Consider the following 16,965-nt stretch of genomic DNA (forward strand, 5'->3'; position numbering starts at 1 on the left):
AGGGATATCTGGATTTCCTTCATGGTTTTGGCCAGTGTTTGCTAATAAATTCCATTACCTTTAGAGTCTTGATTTTATCATTTTCTGTCAAGAATTACCAGTTATCATATTAGATGTCTGTTATCACTTAACATTATCACCCTAATTTCCAAGGGAACTCTATTATTATTTTTCAGAGTTTGTGATAATGGCATATGGTAGACACTCAAGGAAAGTTTGTTCAATGAATGTGATAAGAAGAATGGATGAATGTGAATTTAGGAAGTGTGTGGGAAGAAAGTCTTCTTCCATATTGGAAATACAGTAAATATCTCATCTTTCAAAGTTAAATATAACCCTTTATATTTAAAAATTAGAATTAGGGGATAGCTGTACCCTAGTATAGCATATGAGAAAAGTATGGACTTGGGAGACAGGCATGAGGACTGAATCCCAACTATGGGGCACTTCATATCTGCAAAAGGGGGAATATTCTTCACTTCACAGGACTGATGGAGGAGATACGTGACGATCCAACCATTGTCCCCTGCACAGAGGAGTCGAATGGTAACTAACCGATAGCAATGGGAATTAGTATGTTATTAGCTGTTTGTCCTATAAGCTGTTTATTCAGATGCTCAAGATAGAAAACTATAGTAACTTTCTATGTAAGTTGGCAGGAAAACCTCACCACTTTTGATCTAGAAAGATCTAATCATTTCTTTCTACTCACACTTGCTGGAGAAGCGTGTAACTCGAACCAACCTAGCAATCAAAAGCAGGTCTTGTGAAGAAGGCGCACTCAGTGTTAACTCTTCAGGCATTTCTCTGATATCCAACCGGTGAACAGCCTGCATTATAAAGTGTTGTCACACGTTAAAAAATTTTTTTACACTAGAAACTTTGCATTCATAACCATGAAAACGTCGAAGTCCTATTATGTCGGCGTGATTCTGATGCCCATTTGGCACATTTTGCAAGGAATTAAGGCGGGAGTAGGGGTAGGGGGTGGACACAAGGAGGTGAAAGGGGACAAGGCGGTCGGGAGACGGGTAACGTGACTACACGTACCGGAACAGCCGAAGAATGAAGCCTCTACCTTTATGGCTAAGTCATTTTTAAAAACAAAAAAGAAAACCGACATTTCTTTCCCACCCCTTCGGCTCACTTCCTAGCAGGAGCCGGGCAGTCACAGCCTAGACCTCAGTGAGCGTAAGTCACCCGCGTCCCAGGCCGTGCGCCCGCAGAGGTGGACCCGGCCGAGCACGCGCCGCTCCGCTTCCTGCTGCTGAGCCTTAGCCCCCACCCCCTCCCGCCGAGGGCTAAGTCGCTCAAGCCGGGCGGGGCGGGGCCGCCGGGACAGACTCGGCCCCGCCCCTCCGGCCGCGGCCCGGCTGCGCCGGAGCCGGGCGCCCCCCGCCCCGCCCCTGCTCCGCCCACCGGCCGGTGGCCCCGGGGGACGCAGGGGGAGGGGCGCGGAGGCGGCGGCCCCTGGAAAGGCGCAGCGTACTGGAGCGCGCCCCGCACTTGGCGCCAGCCGGCCCATCAGATCCCTGCTGTGCATTTAGCGGTGAGTACCGGCCCAGCCCGACGGATGTCCCGGGGCGGGAGCGTTGGCCGCCCTGTCCCCGGGGCGGTCGGCGCGAGCCCCTTCCGCGGCGCCCGAGGCTCCTTCCCCGAGCGGGACTGAGGTGCGCAGAGCGGCCCGGGGCTGGAGAGAAGCCGGGGAAGGCCCAGGGGGAGATTCGCGGAGGGGACTAGCTCCTGGGGATTGACCTCTCCGCCTTGTCTCCAGCCTGCGCCGCGCTGGGGACAGGGTTTTCAGGGACTGGAAATGGCTTTCCTCGTCCCTCTTTGCCTTGACTGTGCATGCCGCCGGAGAGTCCTCGCCCAGGTTGTGCGGGCCGCACTGGGAGTCCTCACCCAGGCTCTACAGGCAGGCCGAACTGGCGAATCCTAACCCAGAGGAGGGTGTGCGGGCCTCGCTGGGGTGTCCTAACCCCAGGAGGGTGTGCGGGCCCTACGAGGGAGTTCCCACCGCGCCCGGGCTTGCGGAATAGGGAAATCCCACGGAGCCAGCATATCGCGGAATCCACACCAAGTGGTAAGGGGCAAATGGGGTGAGGTGGAAGGGTTGGGCACAGAGCCTACCCTCATAGATTCGGAGATTCAGGAAGGAGCATGGGCTGCCTTTCCTAATTCAGCTAGACATCAGAATGGCACATCTTTCCCGCAACTCATATAACCCACCTCACAGGCTTCTTCGGGTCATAGAGACACAGCCTCTAGGGCAGCAGTTCTCAGACTTTTGGGAGGCTTAAAAACCCCTTTACACTCATAAAAATTTCCAGACCAGGAGCTTTTGTTTATGTGGGTTATATTTTTTATATTTACCATATATATAAAACAATTTACCATATTTAATAATCCACTTTTAAAAATAGTGGACCTATTATATATTAAGTATTATTTTATGAAAATATCCATGTTTTCCAAAACAGAATGCTACTGAGAAGAGTGGCATTGTTTTATATTTTAGCAAATATCTTTAATGTCAGGTTTAATAGAAGGCAGCTGGATTCTTATATCTCCTTCTTCATTCAGTCTTGCAATACCACATCATGTGGCCTCTGGAAAACTTCACTGTATACTCCTGAACACGTGGCAGTGAAAAAGACAAATTGCGTCTTGGTATTAAAATGAAAGTTGTTTTGATCTTGTGGGTACCTAGAGTCCCTGCACCACACTTTGAGAACCACTGGTGTAGGAAATGCTTTGGAGGCTTAAGTCATTGGTCCTGCTTCTTGTTTGGGATGCTTGCTCTAAATGGAAACACACACCACCCCACGCATGGACCGTGTTAACCTCTGGAATTTGGGACCAAGCTTGATCTCGCTTTGGAAGCTGAGTACTAGGTCCCCACATAAGAGATGATGAGCCCCAGTGGCCTCCTGAAAACTCAGCAAGTCTCCCAGATGGCTTCGGTTGTTTCTGTGCCCACAGAGCTGATCTGTCCGTGCGCCCAGATCGCAGCAGTGATGTGGCAAACAGGACCTGTGGGTTCAGAGAAGTGGCCACAGGGAGTCCATGCCAAGTGTGTAGGGGTTTGTGTGAGAGTTACCAAGTAGTCAAAAAGTCATTTCCAAAAGAACACTGCCTTCCTTTCCTCCTCATTCATTGCTGTTTGTACTTATGTCGACCTTGAGCTTATTGGAATATTAGGATTCCCCAATCTTGCTGCTGTTTCACTCTCCACTTTTAGAGGTGTACCACCTTGAGTGGCCCTGCCTCAGCCCCTACCAGAAAGTCATGTTCTGCACCCTGGTCTGTGGTAGTGGGATCCCTCATGGATTTATTTCCTTGGCTTCCTGCTCTGTCAAAACAAGTTCCAGGTAGAAATTACATACATGTATACACCAACGGAAAAGGATTCTCTGACTCTGTCCTCCCTTTTGCTCCTCCATCCACAGAGCCTCTCCTGCTCTTGATGAAGCAGCTTGGATACTGCAGCTGATAGTTGGGAAATGTTAAAGTGCATGAGCGTATTGGCATCTGTTGTTGCCCTGGCCACAGATGGGAGAAGGGAATGGGATCTCTGTGTACCTGCTGCGTTCTTGGAGTAAAGCTCCACTTTGATGGTGGGGTCTCATTCCTCTATCCCTTCTGTATTTATTTACTGTCTACTTTACCAAGTGTCTAATTCTGTACTGGACACTGGGGGGAAGTAGTGAGCACAGATGCAGTCCCTGTCTTTCTGGAGTTTACAGTCTGGTAGCTTAGGTAATTGCTGGTTAATGGAGACAGTCCACTATCGAGTGTTCGCGTGAAACCTGGTCCTGCGCGAAAAACACTACCCCTACCAGATGTGTGCTCCAAAGCACGGGCTGAGAAAGCCAGAGTCCCAAAACCGTGAAGATAATGATAAAACCAGCATTTGTTACCATGTGCCTGGTGAAGAACTTCCTTTGTCTTCTTTCCTCGGTTCTTCCTTTTATAGAGGAAGTGACTCCCTGGGGGGCAGCCAGACTCTGTACTGGGAAATGAGCTCAGTCGGGTTCCAGTCACTGGGGCAGCCTTGGGCAAGACACACTCTCTGGGCCTCAGTGTCTACGTCTTTAAAGTGGGTGGTTGGGCCACTGATGTCCGAGGAGCCAGTGGTTTGCAGGCGCTGGTTTGCACTTGCACTTGTGCGCACATCTTCCCAACTCCATGTTCAAGGGCATCACATTTTTTAGCTTGAAGTTAGCCGTTATGGGACTATCCACACCGTGGAAATCAGCAAATGGTATAATCCAGAGCTCGGCCACTGCAGGGATCAAGCAGTTAAAGGTTTACCAGCACAGCATTGCTGCTGTCAGAGCCAGGGTGCTTTGTGTGTGTTTGTACGGTTGAGCCTGGAACAACATGGAGGTCAGGGGTGCTGACCCCCTGCGCAGTAGAAGATCCAGGTACAACTTTTGATTCCCCAGAAACTTCACTACTAATAGCCTACTGCTGATCGGAAGCCTTACCAATGGTATAAACAATTAATGCCCGTTTTGTATGTTATCTGTATGATGTGCTGCATTCTTACAATAAAGCTAGAGAAAATAAAATGTTGTGAAGAAAATCATAAGGAAAAGACATTTACTTTACTGTACTTTATTTATTGAAAACAATTTGTGGATCAGTGGACCCATGCAGTTCAAACCCTTATTGTTCAAGGGTCACCTGTATTTTTTAAAAAATAAACTCTTTAAGGGTACCCGGGTGGCTCAGTCAGTTAAGCGTCTGACTTTGGCTCAGGTCTTGGTCTCAGGGTCTGAGGATGGAGCGCTGTGTCAGCGGGGAGCCTGCTGCTTCTTCTCCCTCTACCTCCCTCCACCCTCCCACCTGTGCTCTCTCTCTTTCTCTTAAGTAAATAAACAACCTTTAAAAATAATTAGAATAATAATAAAATAAACTCTTTAGCCTGGACAAAGACACCAAATATAGGGTATGTGATTCAATTCCTCAAGAACTTTTGATAGGGAAAAAAACAGTCTGTTTTTTACCATATCCTAGAACATGAATCAGCAGACTTTTCCTTAGGCTTTGTGGGCTCTGCTGCTGTTGTGTGAAAACAACCACAGACAGTATGCAAATGAATGGGCACAGCTGGGCTCCAATAAAACTTTATTTACAAAAGCAGGGGTGGGCCATAGTTTGCAGACCCATCTTAGAATGTCAGAACAGGAGCCAGGCCTTCAAGGAGATAGTGTCATGGAAAAGGACATTCTTTGGGGCTTTATCCATGAATACCACAAATTTGATACTCGAAGACATATAGCTGGAAGCGGCAACTGCAAAGGATTTGGAATCGATTGAAAAAGAATCCATAGTAGGTTGTTTAAATAAAGGCCAAGTATGTTCATGTTTTGAGGACACAGCCATGGATGGTGAGGAGGGAGGGTGTCTTTATTCCCAACTGCATCTCAGGAGCCGTCTCAGACCTTATGCTGGGATCAACAGACCTGCAGTCTAAACCAGCACGTAAATTCTGGGAGGTCTCACGCAAAAATCCGTAGTGCCTCTAATAGCTATTCTGATCCCAGGGAGAGGGACAAAAGAAGTGCTAAAAGAAGGAGGGAAAGTCATCATTATATGTGTTTATATTATATACACTGTATATGTACATTGCGTGTATGTATACTTATGTATACATGCATATTTGTATATTTATAGATGTACCTAAGATATGTGGCTGTGCGATTATTTTTCCATGTATTTAAAATCGTCTTATGAATGTTCGGAAGACAGACATGCCAGGCTATTACCAGTGGCCAGATATGAGCAGTGAAATGGGGTAGAAGAAAAACGGGAATTTGTACTTCCTACTCTTTGTAATACCGTGTGTTTGCCTGCCCTGCAGCATTCATGTATTGCTTCTACGACCTAAAAATAAAACGCTAAAATCCCAAGAACCTATCTTTTTTAAAGGAAAACAGGATTATTTTTCTGCTAAGAATGTTACCACCACCCCTTCTCCTCTAATAAAACAAATTATTTTAACTGTCACATCACAATTCTGCACTAGTATATATCCTACTATATATATTAATTCAAAATAATATTGGAAGAGATGCCTCTCAGATCAAAACATTTTATTAGACGACTTAACCCCTGTCCAAGGTTGCAAGTACCAGATGAGTGTTCTTTAATGGACTGCTATGCATCCCTTAAAGTCGTGCCTTAAGGGGCGCCTGGGTAGCGCAGTCGTTAAGCGTCTGCCTTCAGCTCAGGGCGTGATCCCGGCGTTCCGGGATCGAGTCCCACATCAGGCTCCTCCACTGGGAGCCTGCTTCTTCCTCTCCCACTCCCCTGCTGTGTTCCCTCTCTCGCTGGCTGTCTCTCATAAATAAATAAAATCTTTAAAAAAAAAAAAAAAAGTAGTGTCTTAAGATGTTGTTTCATGAGCTGTCATGAAATACAGTTTTTACATTTAAAACCGTGTTACCCAAGAATATTTTTCCGTGGTCCTGTTTTTAGGAGAGAAAACATGTGCGTGCGCACACACATGCACACCGGTATAGAATATGCCAAAGGCCGAGTGGTTTTCTCTTGCTGGTGGGGTAGAGTTGATTTTTAATTTCCTTCACTTTGCTTATCAGTATTTTCTAGCAGGTATTAAACAAGTATTAAATTTGATAGAGGTAGTAAATTTGAACAACTATTAAATAACTACCAGTTATTTATGCACTGGGGACAACACAGTTGCCTTCATTTTTCTTAGACTCAGTTACTGCTGACTTGGCTCATAGCAGACACCTGCTTACTCCCTTTCTCCCAGCGGGAAGTGGAGAAACAAGGATGGAGCAAGAGGCTTGGGGAACCAAAAATGGGCCGCTGACAGACCTCCGTCACATTGTACTTGTCCACTTCCTGTGGAGTTGGCTCCAACCTCAGCCCTTCCCTCTCCCTCCAGGTGACCCAGAGGTTAGAAAGTTCATAGGATCAGCGCCATTACCTGAGAAGCTATCAGCTGACTGTTTTCCTAGAATAAATGGCCTTCGTTTCTTTCTTTTTTTTTTTTTAAGTAGGCTCCATGCCCAGCGTGTGGAGTCCAGTGTGGGGCTCGAACTCAGGACTCAAGTCAGACACTTAACCGACTCAGCCACCTAGGGACCCCTCTTTTTTAGCTATTTTTTTTTAAGATTTTATTTATTTATTCGACAGAGATAGAGACAGCCAGCGAGAGAGGGAACACAAGCAGGGGGAGTGGGAGAGGAAGAAGCAGGCTCCTAGCGGAGGAGCCTGATGTGGGGCTCGATCCCATAACGCCGGGATCACGCCCTGAGCCGAAGGCAGACGCTTAACCGCTGTGCCACCCAGGCGCCCCTTTTTTAGCTATTTTTAATGGAAAATTTCAGATATACAAAGAAGTAGAGAGTATAAACCCAGCCTCAACAATTATGAACATTTGGCCAATCTTGGTTCATCTATACCTTTCCCCAAATTCACTTCTTTTTTTTCCCTCTTCCAGGAGTTAGCATCTTATTTTCAACTGTCTAAATTAACAAAAACTTATTCTTTGTTGTGTCTTTTTAGTAAAAAGCATGCACTGATGCTGTAGCAAAATTCTTGATATTCTACTCTAACGTCAGCCCTTGCCGTGTTTCCTGCTTCGGTGCTTTGGCATTCATTCTTCTCTCTGCCGACGAGGCTAAATCAGTCTGCCCTCATTCTTCCTCCCGATGCTCCATAAAGCCTTTCTCAGGTCCCCTGGCTGTAGCTGTCTCTTTCCTGGGACCTTCGTTATGACCCCTAGCATATTATAGTTATTTGTGTGCTTATCTTAGTCTCCTTGTTAGATTGTACTGTTCTTATGAGACAAGGAGTATTTTCCTGAACGCCCGCCCTCTGCTGGCACTTAGCAGTACTTAATGCAGGAAAGATGCTCAGAAATACACGCTAAATTAATTTGACTTGATTAAGTTCATTGAAGAAAATTTTCGATCACAACAGAAACGCATCACATTAAAAGGAAAATGTTCAGATATAGCCTAGGAGAGAGAACATTTTATCTCACCTGCAAGGATTTTTTTTTTTTTAAGATTTTATTTATTTATTCGACAGGGATAGAGACAGACAGTGAGAGAGGGAACACAAGCAGGGGGAGTGGGAGAGGAAGAAGCAGGCTCATAGCGGAGGAGCCCGATGTGGGGCTCGATCCCAGAACGCCAGGATCTCGCCCTGAGCCGAAGGCAGACACGCTTAACGACTGCGCCACCCAGGCGCCCCTCACCTGCAAGGATTTTAAAACACTTTAAAGAATTGTGATGAAAAGAATTTTCAGTTTTATCCAATATAGAAAGGCAACCTTTTTTGAGGAAAATAATTTTTCTTTATGGTTTGTTGTCACTTTTTCACATACATACCCGGAACCTGGAGCTCTTCTCTGCTTTTAGAATGCTTTTTTACCTCAGTTAGGTAAGAGTGACTCTAACTCTATTTTAGAATATCCATTGTGGTTTAAAATGTAGATTTAAATCTTCAGTAAAAGAAATAGGCTCCATGTCGGACCCACATGCCCCATGAAGTAATTTAAAACCAATCTCATGAATAATGGTGGCTCACAGGTATTGAGTTCCCCGTGTACACTTTGCTTTCCCTAGTCCCGTGTTTAATTATCCCAGAAGTCCCGGGAGCTGGGCAGAGCAGTGCAGGGCAGGTATTGTTACCTTAAATCTGCAAAGAAGCAAATTAGGTTTAGGGAGATGGAGTGAATCTTGCCTAAGGCAAAACATGGTGGCATCTGGTTTTAAGCAAGGATTGGAAACCAGAGGGCTTTGGGATTCGATGAGGCAAATGTGCAAAGATAGGAAACTCTCTTTTTCAATATTAAATGTCTTTGGGAGACAGACCAGGTTGTTGAGGTAAGTTCTGTATCCCGTAATGCCATAGAACCACCAAAGTGATCTCATACTTTCTGAACCAATTGTTTCTAGATTCCTCACATTCCACCTCAGTCTTTTGTTATAAGAACGATGAACGCTTACACCTTCTGATGTATTAGCAAGGCTCCTGTGCGGAAGTGCTGGTGTGGTTCTCTCTCATTGCCTGTTCTTGACTTAAGGAGAACTCTGGGCAAGCCCGTCGTGATAGTGTGACTTGCCTGGGCTGCTCAAAGAGATGTGTCTGGAGGACTTAAGTTATTCCTTATCCTCATCGTCCTTTCATGACCACTATTGTAAAATGACAAAGCAAAGTATACACTGTAGTGTAGTTCGTGAGGAAGGTGTGTCAGTCTAAGAGTATCTTCCTACATGATCACCAGGTTTGAATTTTTGGTTGAGAAGAGGGGAGGTGAGTAAGTCATGGCTGACGGTCTGTTATATGCAAGAGCTATTCGAGGAGAGGCATACATAAAATACAATTCCGTAGTAATGCTGTCAGAAGACCGCCTCAGGATTGGTTTTAAGGGTGATATGTTTCATAAAAGCTTTATTTGCTCAGTGAAGGAGTCAGTTGTGTTTTTTTTTTGTTTTGTTTTAAGTAGGCTCCACACCCAGCGTGGAACCCAATGTGGGGCTTGAACCCACGACCCTGAGATCGAGACCTGAGCTGCAAACAAGGGTCGGATGGATGCTTTAAGCAACTGAGCCACCCAGGCGCCCCATCAATTGCATTTTAAATGCTGGCATTGTCTGTATTACTGACATCAACTCATCCTTTCAAAGTGACCTATCATACCAATTTTGCCAAAATCAAGGATATTTTAGGGGAAATAGAGGTTGACCTACTAGTCTTGACATACACACATACCTTAGAGTCTAAAGATTGTTTTCATATGAGATTTCACTTTTTAAATCCACTTGGTTAATTTGGGTTTTTGTATGAGGCGTGACCATAAGTTCGATCACTTGCGCCGCCTACTTGAGACACGATGGTGCAAGAGTCAGCCCCGGCATCACCGGGCCTGGCTGGACGCCAAGCTTGGCCACTTACCAGCCGCAAGGCCTTGGCAGGCTACTTAACCCCTCTGCTGCTCAGTCTTCCTACTGGTAAAATGGGGTGGTGATGCCTTTCTCACAGGGTCGCTAACGGACCGCATTAGACAACGTGGCTGAGGTGCCTGGCACCCCCCCAGGTGCCCAGCCCAGGTCCCCAGATGCAGGGCTTACGGATTGATGCAGCACTCGTGGCCTAATGCCTACACCTTGCTGCCGTTCTTCTGAACTTTTGTCCCCACCTAGAGCTCCTGAGCTCCAGACCCACATAGACAGCTGCCTCCTGGATGTCTTCATCCCTAAGTCGCCGTAGCTAAAACCTATATCTCGGTCATTGGCTCTGTCAGTTTGCCCACACGAGGCATGTGGGAGCTCTCCGAGACCTCATCTTCATCTCTCATCCTCAGTCTACCCAGCTGTCTTAACTCTCGCTGGGATCTGTTGCCTCTGACCTCATTTTCTGACTTGGTGACTGTAACAGCACTGTAACCTGCCTCGCCAACACCAGTCAGCATCCTTCCCCTGAGGCAGTCCCTGGGACTCCCGAGTGATCTCGGAAAATCAAATCAGGTCTTCGGGAGTCGAGCCCAGAATCCTTTAATGGTGCCTCCTGTCTTCAGGATAAATCTGAGCCTTTTTGTGAGGCCCCTCAAGACGTGGACCCTGCCCTTCCCTTTCGCTCTTCTCAGCTCCACCCCCTCGCACCCTGTACTTCATCCACTGGGACTGCTCTATGACTCCCACAGGGTCACACTTCCATGTCTTCACAAGTCCTGTTTTCTCTGCCCAGAATATTCTTCAGAATATTCTTTCAGTGACTCCCTCCCTCGGTGTAGTTCTGGGAGGCTTGTGGATGGTGTTGCCTGTTTGATTACTTGTCACATCTGTGATGCAGTGAAGTGGCAGTTGCGTGCTGATGCCATGTGGCTGTGTGGGGCACTGACGGAACGAGGGCAGAGCTGCTTAACCAGCGGGCTCTAGAGTCTGGTGCACTTGCTTTTGAACTCCAGCTCCCTGTCTCAACAAGCCTGCAGGCTAGCTTCATAATTCCAGCTCCCGACCACATGGCTGTTCTGCCAATGGGGGGAGAACGTGATGGACTGAAAACAGAGAAGTATCGGGTCCTCCCAGCAGTCACCTTTCTTCTGGAACATCAGCAAATAACGGGTTTATACCTCAAGCTTCTGGGAACTCTCCTAGCTTGAGTCATCCTTCTCGAGTCCAGGCCATTCTGAGGTGGGTGGGGGTAGATGACCTCAGAAACTGGGTGCATTCATGGAAACACGTGCCGCCCCGATGAGACCCTGACAGCCTGACATCCTGCCTTTTGCAGTGACACTGTTTCTGTTTCGTAAAATTTGAGTTAGGAAAGTTCATTACCAAGCATCTACAGAATTAGTTCAGAAGCTTGAGGAAATCAGGCAGCTTTCTTAAGGAATGGCTGTCAACTAGGCCTGCTCCGTAATGCTTTTAAAAGCGCGGCTGTCGGCCCTACCCCACTCCGCCCACCCTCAGAAGTTAGATGCAATAGGACGTGGTTCTGCAAATGTCATTTTTGGGGTGTCTGCAGGTGTCACTTTTGAAGCCCCACTGATAACCTGTGGGTTGCTACAGGGTAGGAGACCCACATTCCGAGAAGGGGCTGAGCACTGACCTTAATGAGGAGAGGATGAGGTCAGGAGCAGAGGCCTGGGTCAGGACGCCTGGGAGGGGTGGGGGCCTGCCCTGCTTCTTCCTTTCCTTTCTTGCCAAATGTTTTATGACCCCACGATGACTTTCTCTTCTCAGTGCATCTCTGGAATTACAAATTCTGAAGTTCACAAGACTTTTCGTGAAACTGCTTGTATTAGCCCACAGTGATATGAAAAATTAAAACTATTTCTGTTCTTTTGCATTTGTGCTGCTGCAGTTAATTTAAAATGAGCTTAAAGGATGTGTCGGGGAAGCCTTTCTCCTTTGGGAATCAGATATGATGTTGTGCTGTCTTAGCCAGCAAGCCTAGACCTGGGAGTCTTGATGAGACAGGGGCTGTTCGATCAGACAGTGCAGTGGCCATCGCCCGTGTCCCCAGATCCTGACTGTTGCCTTTGGCAGTGGCTGTATATGTCTGCCAAGTGAGTCATGATCATTTTTATGGCATATCGTTAAAAATTTCCAGTGTTACTTAATAATGAAGTTCAAGGAAACAGAAGGGTTAGATTTCAGAAAGTTGCTACTTTTTAAATGCCATCTAGTATTTTCAAGTTATGGCTTAATTTCGTATCAAACTTTAACAAATTCTGATGTTGGGAATCTACAATTTAAACCATGTGTAAAGCTAGGACAGTGCTTTGTAGTTTGTCTTTAGTCACAGTTCCTACAGTGGCCAGTTCTGCTGCCTCCCCACCTTGTCTCTTCCTTTTCTGCCCTCACTCACTCTACTCTGGCCTTGCCTTCCTCAGACCCACCTCAGGGCCTTTGCACATGATCTCCCCCCTCCTCCAGATTGTTGGTAGCTTGTCCCTTCACTTCCTTCAAGGCTCTGCTCAAGTGGCTCTGTATCAGTGAGACCTCCTTTGATCTCCTAGATCCTTTGAAGCCCAACACTCCTTACTGCCTCATCCTGCTTATCCACAGAGCTGGTCACCCTCTGACATTCTGTTTGTATACGTACTTAGTTGTGTAGTCTTTCTCCCTCCCCTACTTCTCTCCCTCCTCATGGAAGCACCACAAGGGCAGGGACTTTGTTACTTTTGTTCCTGGGTATGTCCCCAGTGCCTAAAACAGTTCCTGGCACATATTAGATGGTTAACATAAATATGTGTTGAATACATGAATGTATTAAATAGAACTTTTTTACTTAGAAGGGACTTTTTAGGATCATCGACTACACTTACGTTACAAATTGGGAAACTGAGGCACAGAAAGGTTATATGGCTCATTCAGAATGGAGCTCAATCATTTCAAAACTGCTACCAGCTCTTTTTAAAAATCTAGGAATATATGTGGAGCCTTCTGGTCACTTGTCCACGATGAGACAGAAGAATAAGGGAAAATAGACTGATAATTTAAAAATTTAGCAAAAATAAGACAAGTCATTGTGTAATGGCAAAACTTTCTCATACAGAAGGCAGAGTCTTATTCATGTTCACGGTGTGGAGCGCACCTTGCATATAATTAGTGCTCAAGAAAGATGTGTTAATGGATTTGGTTATATTGTTATAAAGCCATTCCTTTCTGCAAGGCCCTCCCTCTGCACTACTCTTTTTCGTTTTTTATTCTGTCCCCAAATAGACAATTGTTCCTAGGACTTTTCATTCAAAATTCTTCAGTTACAAGTGTCCCATTTAGGAGATTACTCTGTGTGTGTGTTTAATGTCTTCTATGAATAGCTACCAGGATCAAAGAGGTGACCTGGTCTCTGGGAGAATCCAGAGCTATTTAGTTATTCCAGTTTTCCAGCTGCAGCATCAAATGAAGCAAAGAACTAATCTTTCTAGTTCTCCACTTTGTGGAAAAAATCCAGTTGACAAGCCATGGTGATTTGCCGGCCTGAATGGTTCTGACCTCAGTCTTATTTCTGCTTACATAGACATCCTTGGAATCTCACTTTTGACAAAAAGTTGTTTATAAGTAGCATGATGTTTAGATACACAACAGTCAGTTTGGGAAGTGGGACCAATTAGTTTCTCTTTAAATAGAAAAGAAATGAAGCATAGCTAATCCTTATAGTGAACTGACATGAACTCCAGAGACGCAGTGACATTAACTTTAGAGTTGGAAGCCATGAAAATTCAGGATGGGTATATTTAGGAAAATGTGAGAAGAAGGATGGGTAAACCACATGAAATAGAAAAGAAACCTCTTCCTGTTGTTTGCATAGATTTTAAAAATCCACTCTTATGTGTCTTTAGACATCCTAAATAAATAAACAGTTCAGAGGATGTATGGTTTGCACTTGAGACTGTTCTCAACTCATCACCTGCAAACTCTTTCAAACTATACAAGCTCTCCTGGAAACTGATATGTGCACTCCCCACCCCTCCCCAAAATAAACAAAACCTCTATCCTCCACAGCCCACCACAGGCAGGAGCTCTGCTGCTCTTCATTACTCTTCTCTGCTCCTTCCTACTGGTGCATGGGAATCCTGTGGTTGGTTGCGGGGGCCCATTCATATCTGTGCTTCTTTCTCTATCATAAGATAACCTAAGAGGATTCAACTCCGATAATAGAAGCAGCTAAATCTTGGATTTATATACTCAAAAGCCTGGAAAGTGACTCGAAGAGATGAATCCTACTGTATCTGATCACTGGCATTTAGCTGAAGTCGGTCAAATTTCCATGCATTTCTCCAAATCTGTCTGTGCCAAACAAGCATCATGGTGTGGCATTCTGTTCTTCTAGCAAGAGTGATGGTTTAGTAGTGTGCGGCCCAGACCGTCCTCAGTCTCCCACACAAAACCTGATGTGGGAAAGATATTAGGGTTCAAAGCTGACATCCAGAAAATGTGGTTCTATTAAAGCACAGGGCCAGGACCTGTGGGCAGAAAGAGCTGCACTAGGGCCATGAGGAGTGGCGATTATATACTTTCAAGTTGGGTGGAGGTTAGGGATAGTGTAAGCCTCCCAGGTATTTTGGAAACAAGGTTTCCAGCATCCTGAGGGGGCTTATCTATTGTTGGGAAAGGTCATTTAATATCGTTTAGCAAAAACTCAGTCATGAGACCTTTCAGATGTATATCAGTGGGTCATATGCCTGGAGGATGATTTCAAACATGTATCTGGGGGGAGGGGGGTAGAGATAAAGGAAGCTCCCAAAGGAATTTTTATATGTTAAAGTAGACTTGCAGGATCCTGGGGGCTGGGCTAAGATAAGATTGCCTTTTACCCTTAGCAAAGTGTCAACATCAAGGGAGCTGAGTCCCTTGAAGAATGTCACTCTGCCTGTTTCGAAGACTTGTCAATGGGCTGGAGATAGTAAGGAAATTTAATAATTTTTCTTCTGCCTTTGTTTCCCGCATCAAAACCCATCTGCGAGATTGCTGTCTGGGCTTGAAAGTTCAGTCTGAGTGACAGATAGCAAAGCTCGCTGATCCAAAGGGGGATTTTGCCCATGATTGAAGCTAACGGGGCCGCTTCCCTTGCTGTAACCAACCGGGTTCGTGATGCATGTCAGCATGCAGACGAACTGCCTGCAGATTTTAGGGCCCCATCAGAGTTTCGGGCTCCCTTCACGCTGTCTGGCCTCTCCAGGGTTACAGAGCCAAGTCTTAGCCACATTAATAGTTCAGTCAAGCCCCCCTCAGAGATGAGAACATTCGGTCATCAGAGGCCATCTCGGTTTGGCCTGTCCAGCAGACAGACAGTTCACAAAAGAGGAAATTCACATGGCGACAAGACAGATGGAAAAGTATCCACCTTCACTAGCAATTAAAGAAATGCCCAAGATTAGCTTTTTAATCTCTCAGTTTGGCAGAAAGTAAACAGGAATTACGTTGCCTGCTTGAGGCGCTTGCATTCCCTGCGTCAGAAAAGGGTCATGAATGGGCACAGCCTTTCCCAGGCCACGCGGCGGGGTTGACAGAATGGAGACGTGCAGATCCTTTCTCCCAGCTGTCCTACTTCTAGGAACCAAAAGCTAGGAATTTATACTGAGGAAATGAATTGAGGACCTACTCAAAGAAGAGTGTACAAAGGTTGAAGCCAAACAAAGTATTTTAATAATAAGAGATTTAAGTAAAGCGTTGTAGATCTGAATGATAGATTTTTATAGTGCAGTTTAAAGTGATATAAGATATCACATGATGGCCTGATCAAGATGTATCGCTGAGTGGAAAAAAGCAATTTACAAAACAATGTGAGGTCTAATGCATTTTTTAAAGAAATCCAAATACATTTAAAAGTCATGTTAGGTGAAACTCCAAACTCCAATGGTGACTTTTATTTTCTTCTCTTTATCTGCACTTTCTAATATTTCTGCAATGATCATCTGTTTCTTAGTGTAATACTTTTTTTTTTAAAAGATTTTATTTATTTATTTGACAGAGATAGAGACAGCCAGCGAGAGAGGGAACACAAGCAGGAGGAGTGGGAGAGGAAGAAGCAGGCTCATAGCAGAGGAGCCTGATGTGGGGCTTGATCCCCCAACGTCGGGATCACGCCCTGAGCCGAAGGCAGATGCTTAACCGCTGTGCCACCCAGGCGCCCCCTTAGTGTAATACTTTTGATAACTTCAGCCGTTCTGCAGCAGGTTTGGTCTCCTGCTGGGATTGTTGGGGGGGGGGGTAGTGAAGAGGGGCCTGGGGGGGGTGGGAAGTAGGAAGGGGTCCCTCTTGGATTGATAACGTTTGACCTGTATGAAGTATGCAACCGGCCCATCTACAGTTACATATGAACCATTCACAGATTCTCTTCAGAACCATTGCACTGCATCAGTGGGTGACGAAGGACATAGTTTGGCGAGTAGAACGGGTTTCTCTAAAGACTAGTGGTCACATATCTACTTTTAAATAAATCCTTATCAGACATTATTAAAGAAAGAACTGTGTACTGTGGTTCCAGGGACTTTAGGAACTATTCTATCTTCCTTTAGAAAGATACTTTCCAAGATGTCAAGTTTTCATTTTATAGAGACACTGTTTTTTCCTGTATGAAATATCCTCTATAGGTATTTATGTGAAAAATGAAAATGACTGCCCCAGCTTTTTAAAAAGTGACAAAGGAAAGCATGCTTATGGAAAACAGAACTTGGATTCTCTTCAGAGGTTTAAAGTCCTCCCCACCCCACCCCACCCTGCCCTTTACACCATGTATTCTTTCTTCTATCTAGGGATAATCAATGTTAACTTTATTCTAGATCTTTCTTTTTGTATTCATTTATATATATGATGGTATGTGTGTGTATAAATGAATATATACTAACAGTCTTAAAGTTTTTAACTTGTTAGATTCTAGTATATATATTATTCTGCAACTTTTTCTATTCTACTTATATTAATGTGAATCTTTGCTCACATTTCTTATGTTGAATCTGAGTAA

At 45.3% G+C, this 16,965-nt stretch overlaps 1 protein-coding gene and 1 long non-coding RNA gene across 2 annotated transcripts in view; one reads left to right on the forward strand and one right to left on the reverse strand.

Moving 5' to 3' along the window:
* LOC121103073 overlaps positions 1–1,254 on the reverse strand; it is a 41,133-nt gene extending 39,879 nt beyond the window's left edge. Inside the window, exons 1-2 of the long non-coding RNA XR_005835203.1 lie at positions 1,051–1,254; positions 713–830 (exon numbers count right to left, since the gene is read on the reverse strand). This is a non-coding gene — a long non-coding RNA (uncharacterized LOC121103073). The remainder of the gene's footprint in view (positions 1–712; positions 831–1,050) is intronic.
* A 170-nt stretch (positions 1,255–1,424) lies between these two features.
* Positions 1,425–16,965, forward strand: part of ACO1 (aconitase 1) — a 54,364-nt gene continuing 38,823 nt past the window's right edge. Inside the window, exon 1 of the mRNA XM_040631497.1 lies at positions 1,425–1,549. The gene's annotated coding sequence lies outside the window, so the exon portion shown is untranslated. The remainder of the gene's footprint in view (positions 1,550–16,965) is intronic.

This window comes from Ursus maritimus, unplaced genomic scaffold (assembly GCF_017311325.1).
Source record: "Ursus maritimus isolate PB19 unplaced genomic scaffold, ASM1731132v1 scaffold_17, whole genome shotgun sequence".
NCBI lineage: Eukaryota > Metazoa > Chordata > Mammalia > Carnivora > Ursidae > Ursus > Ursus maritimus.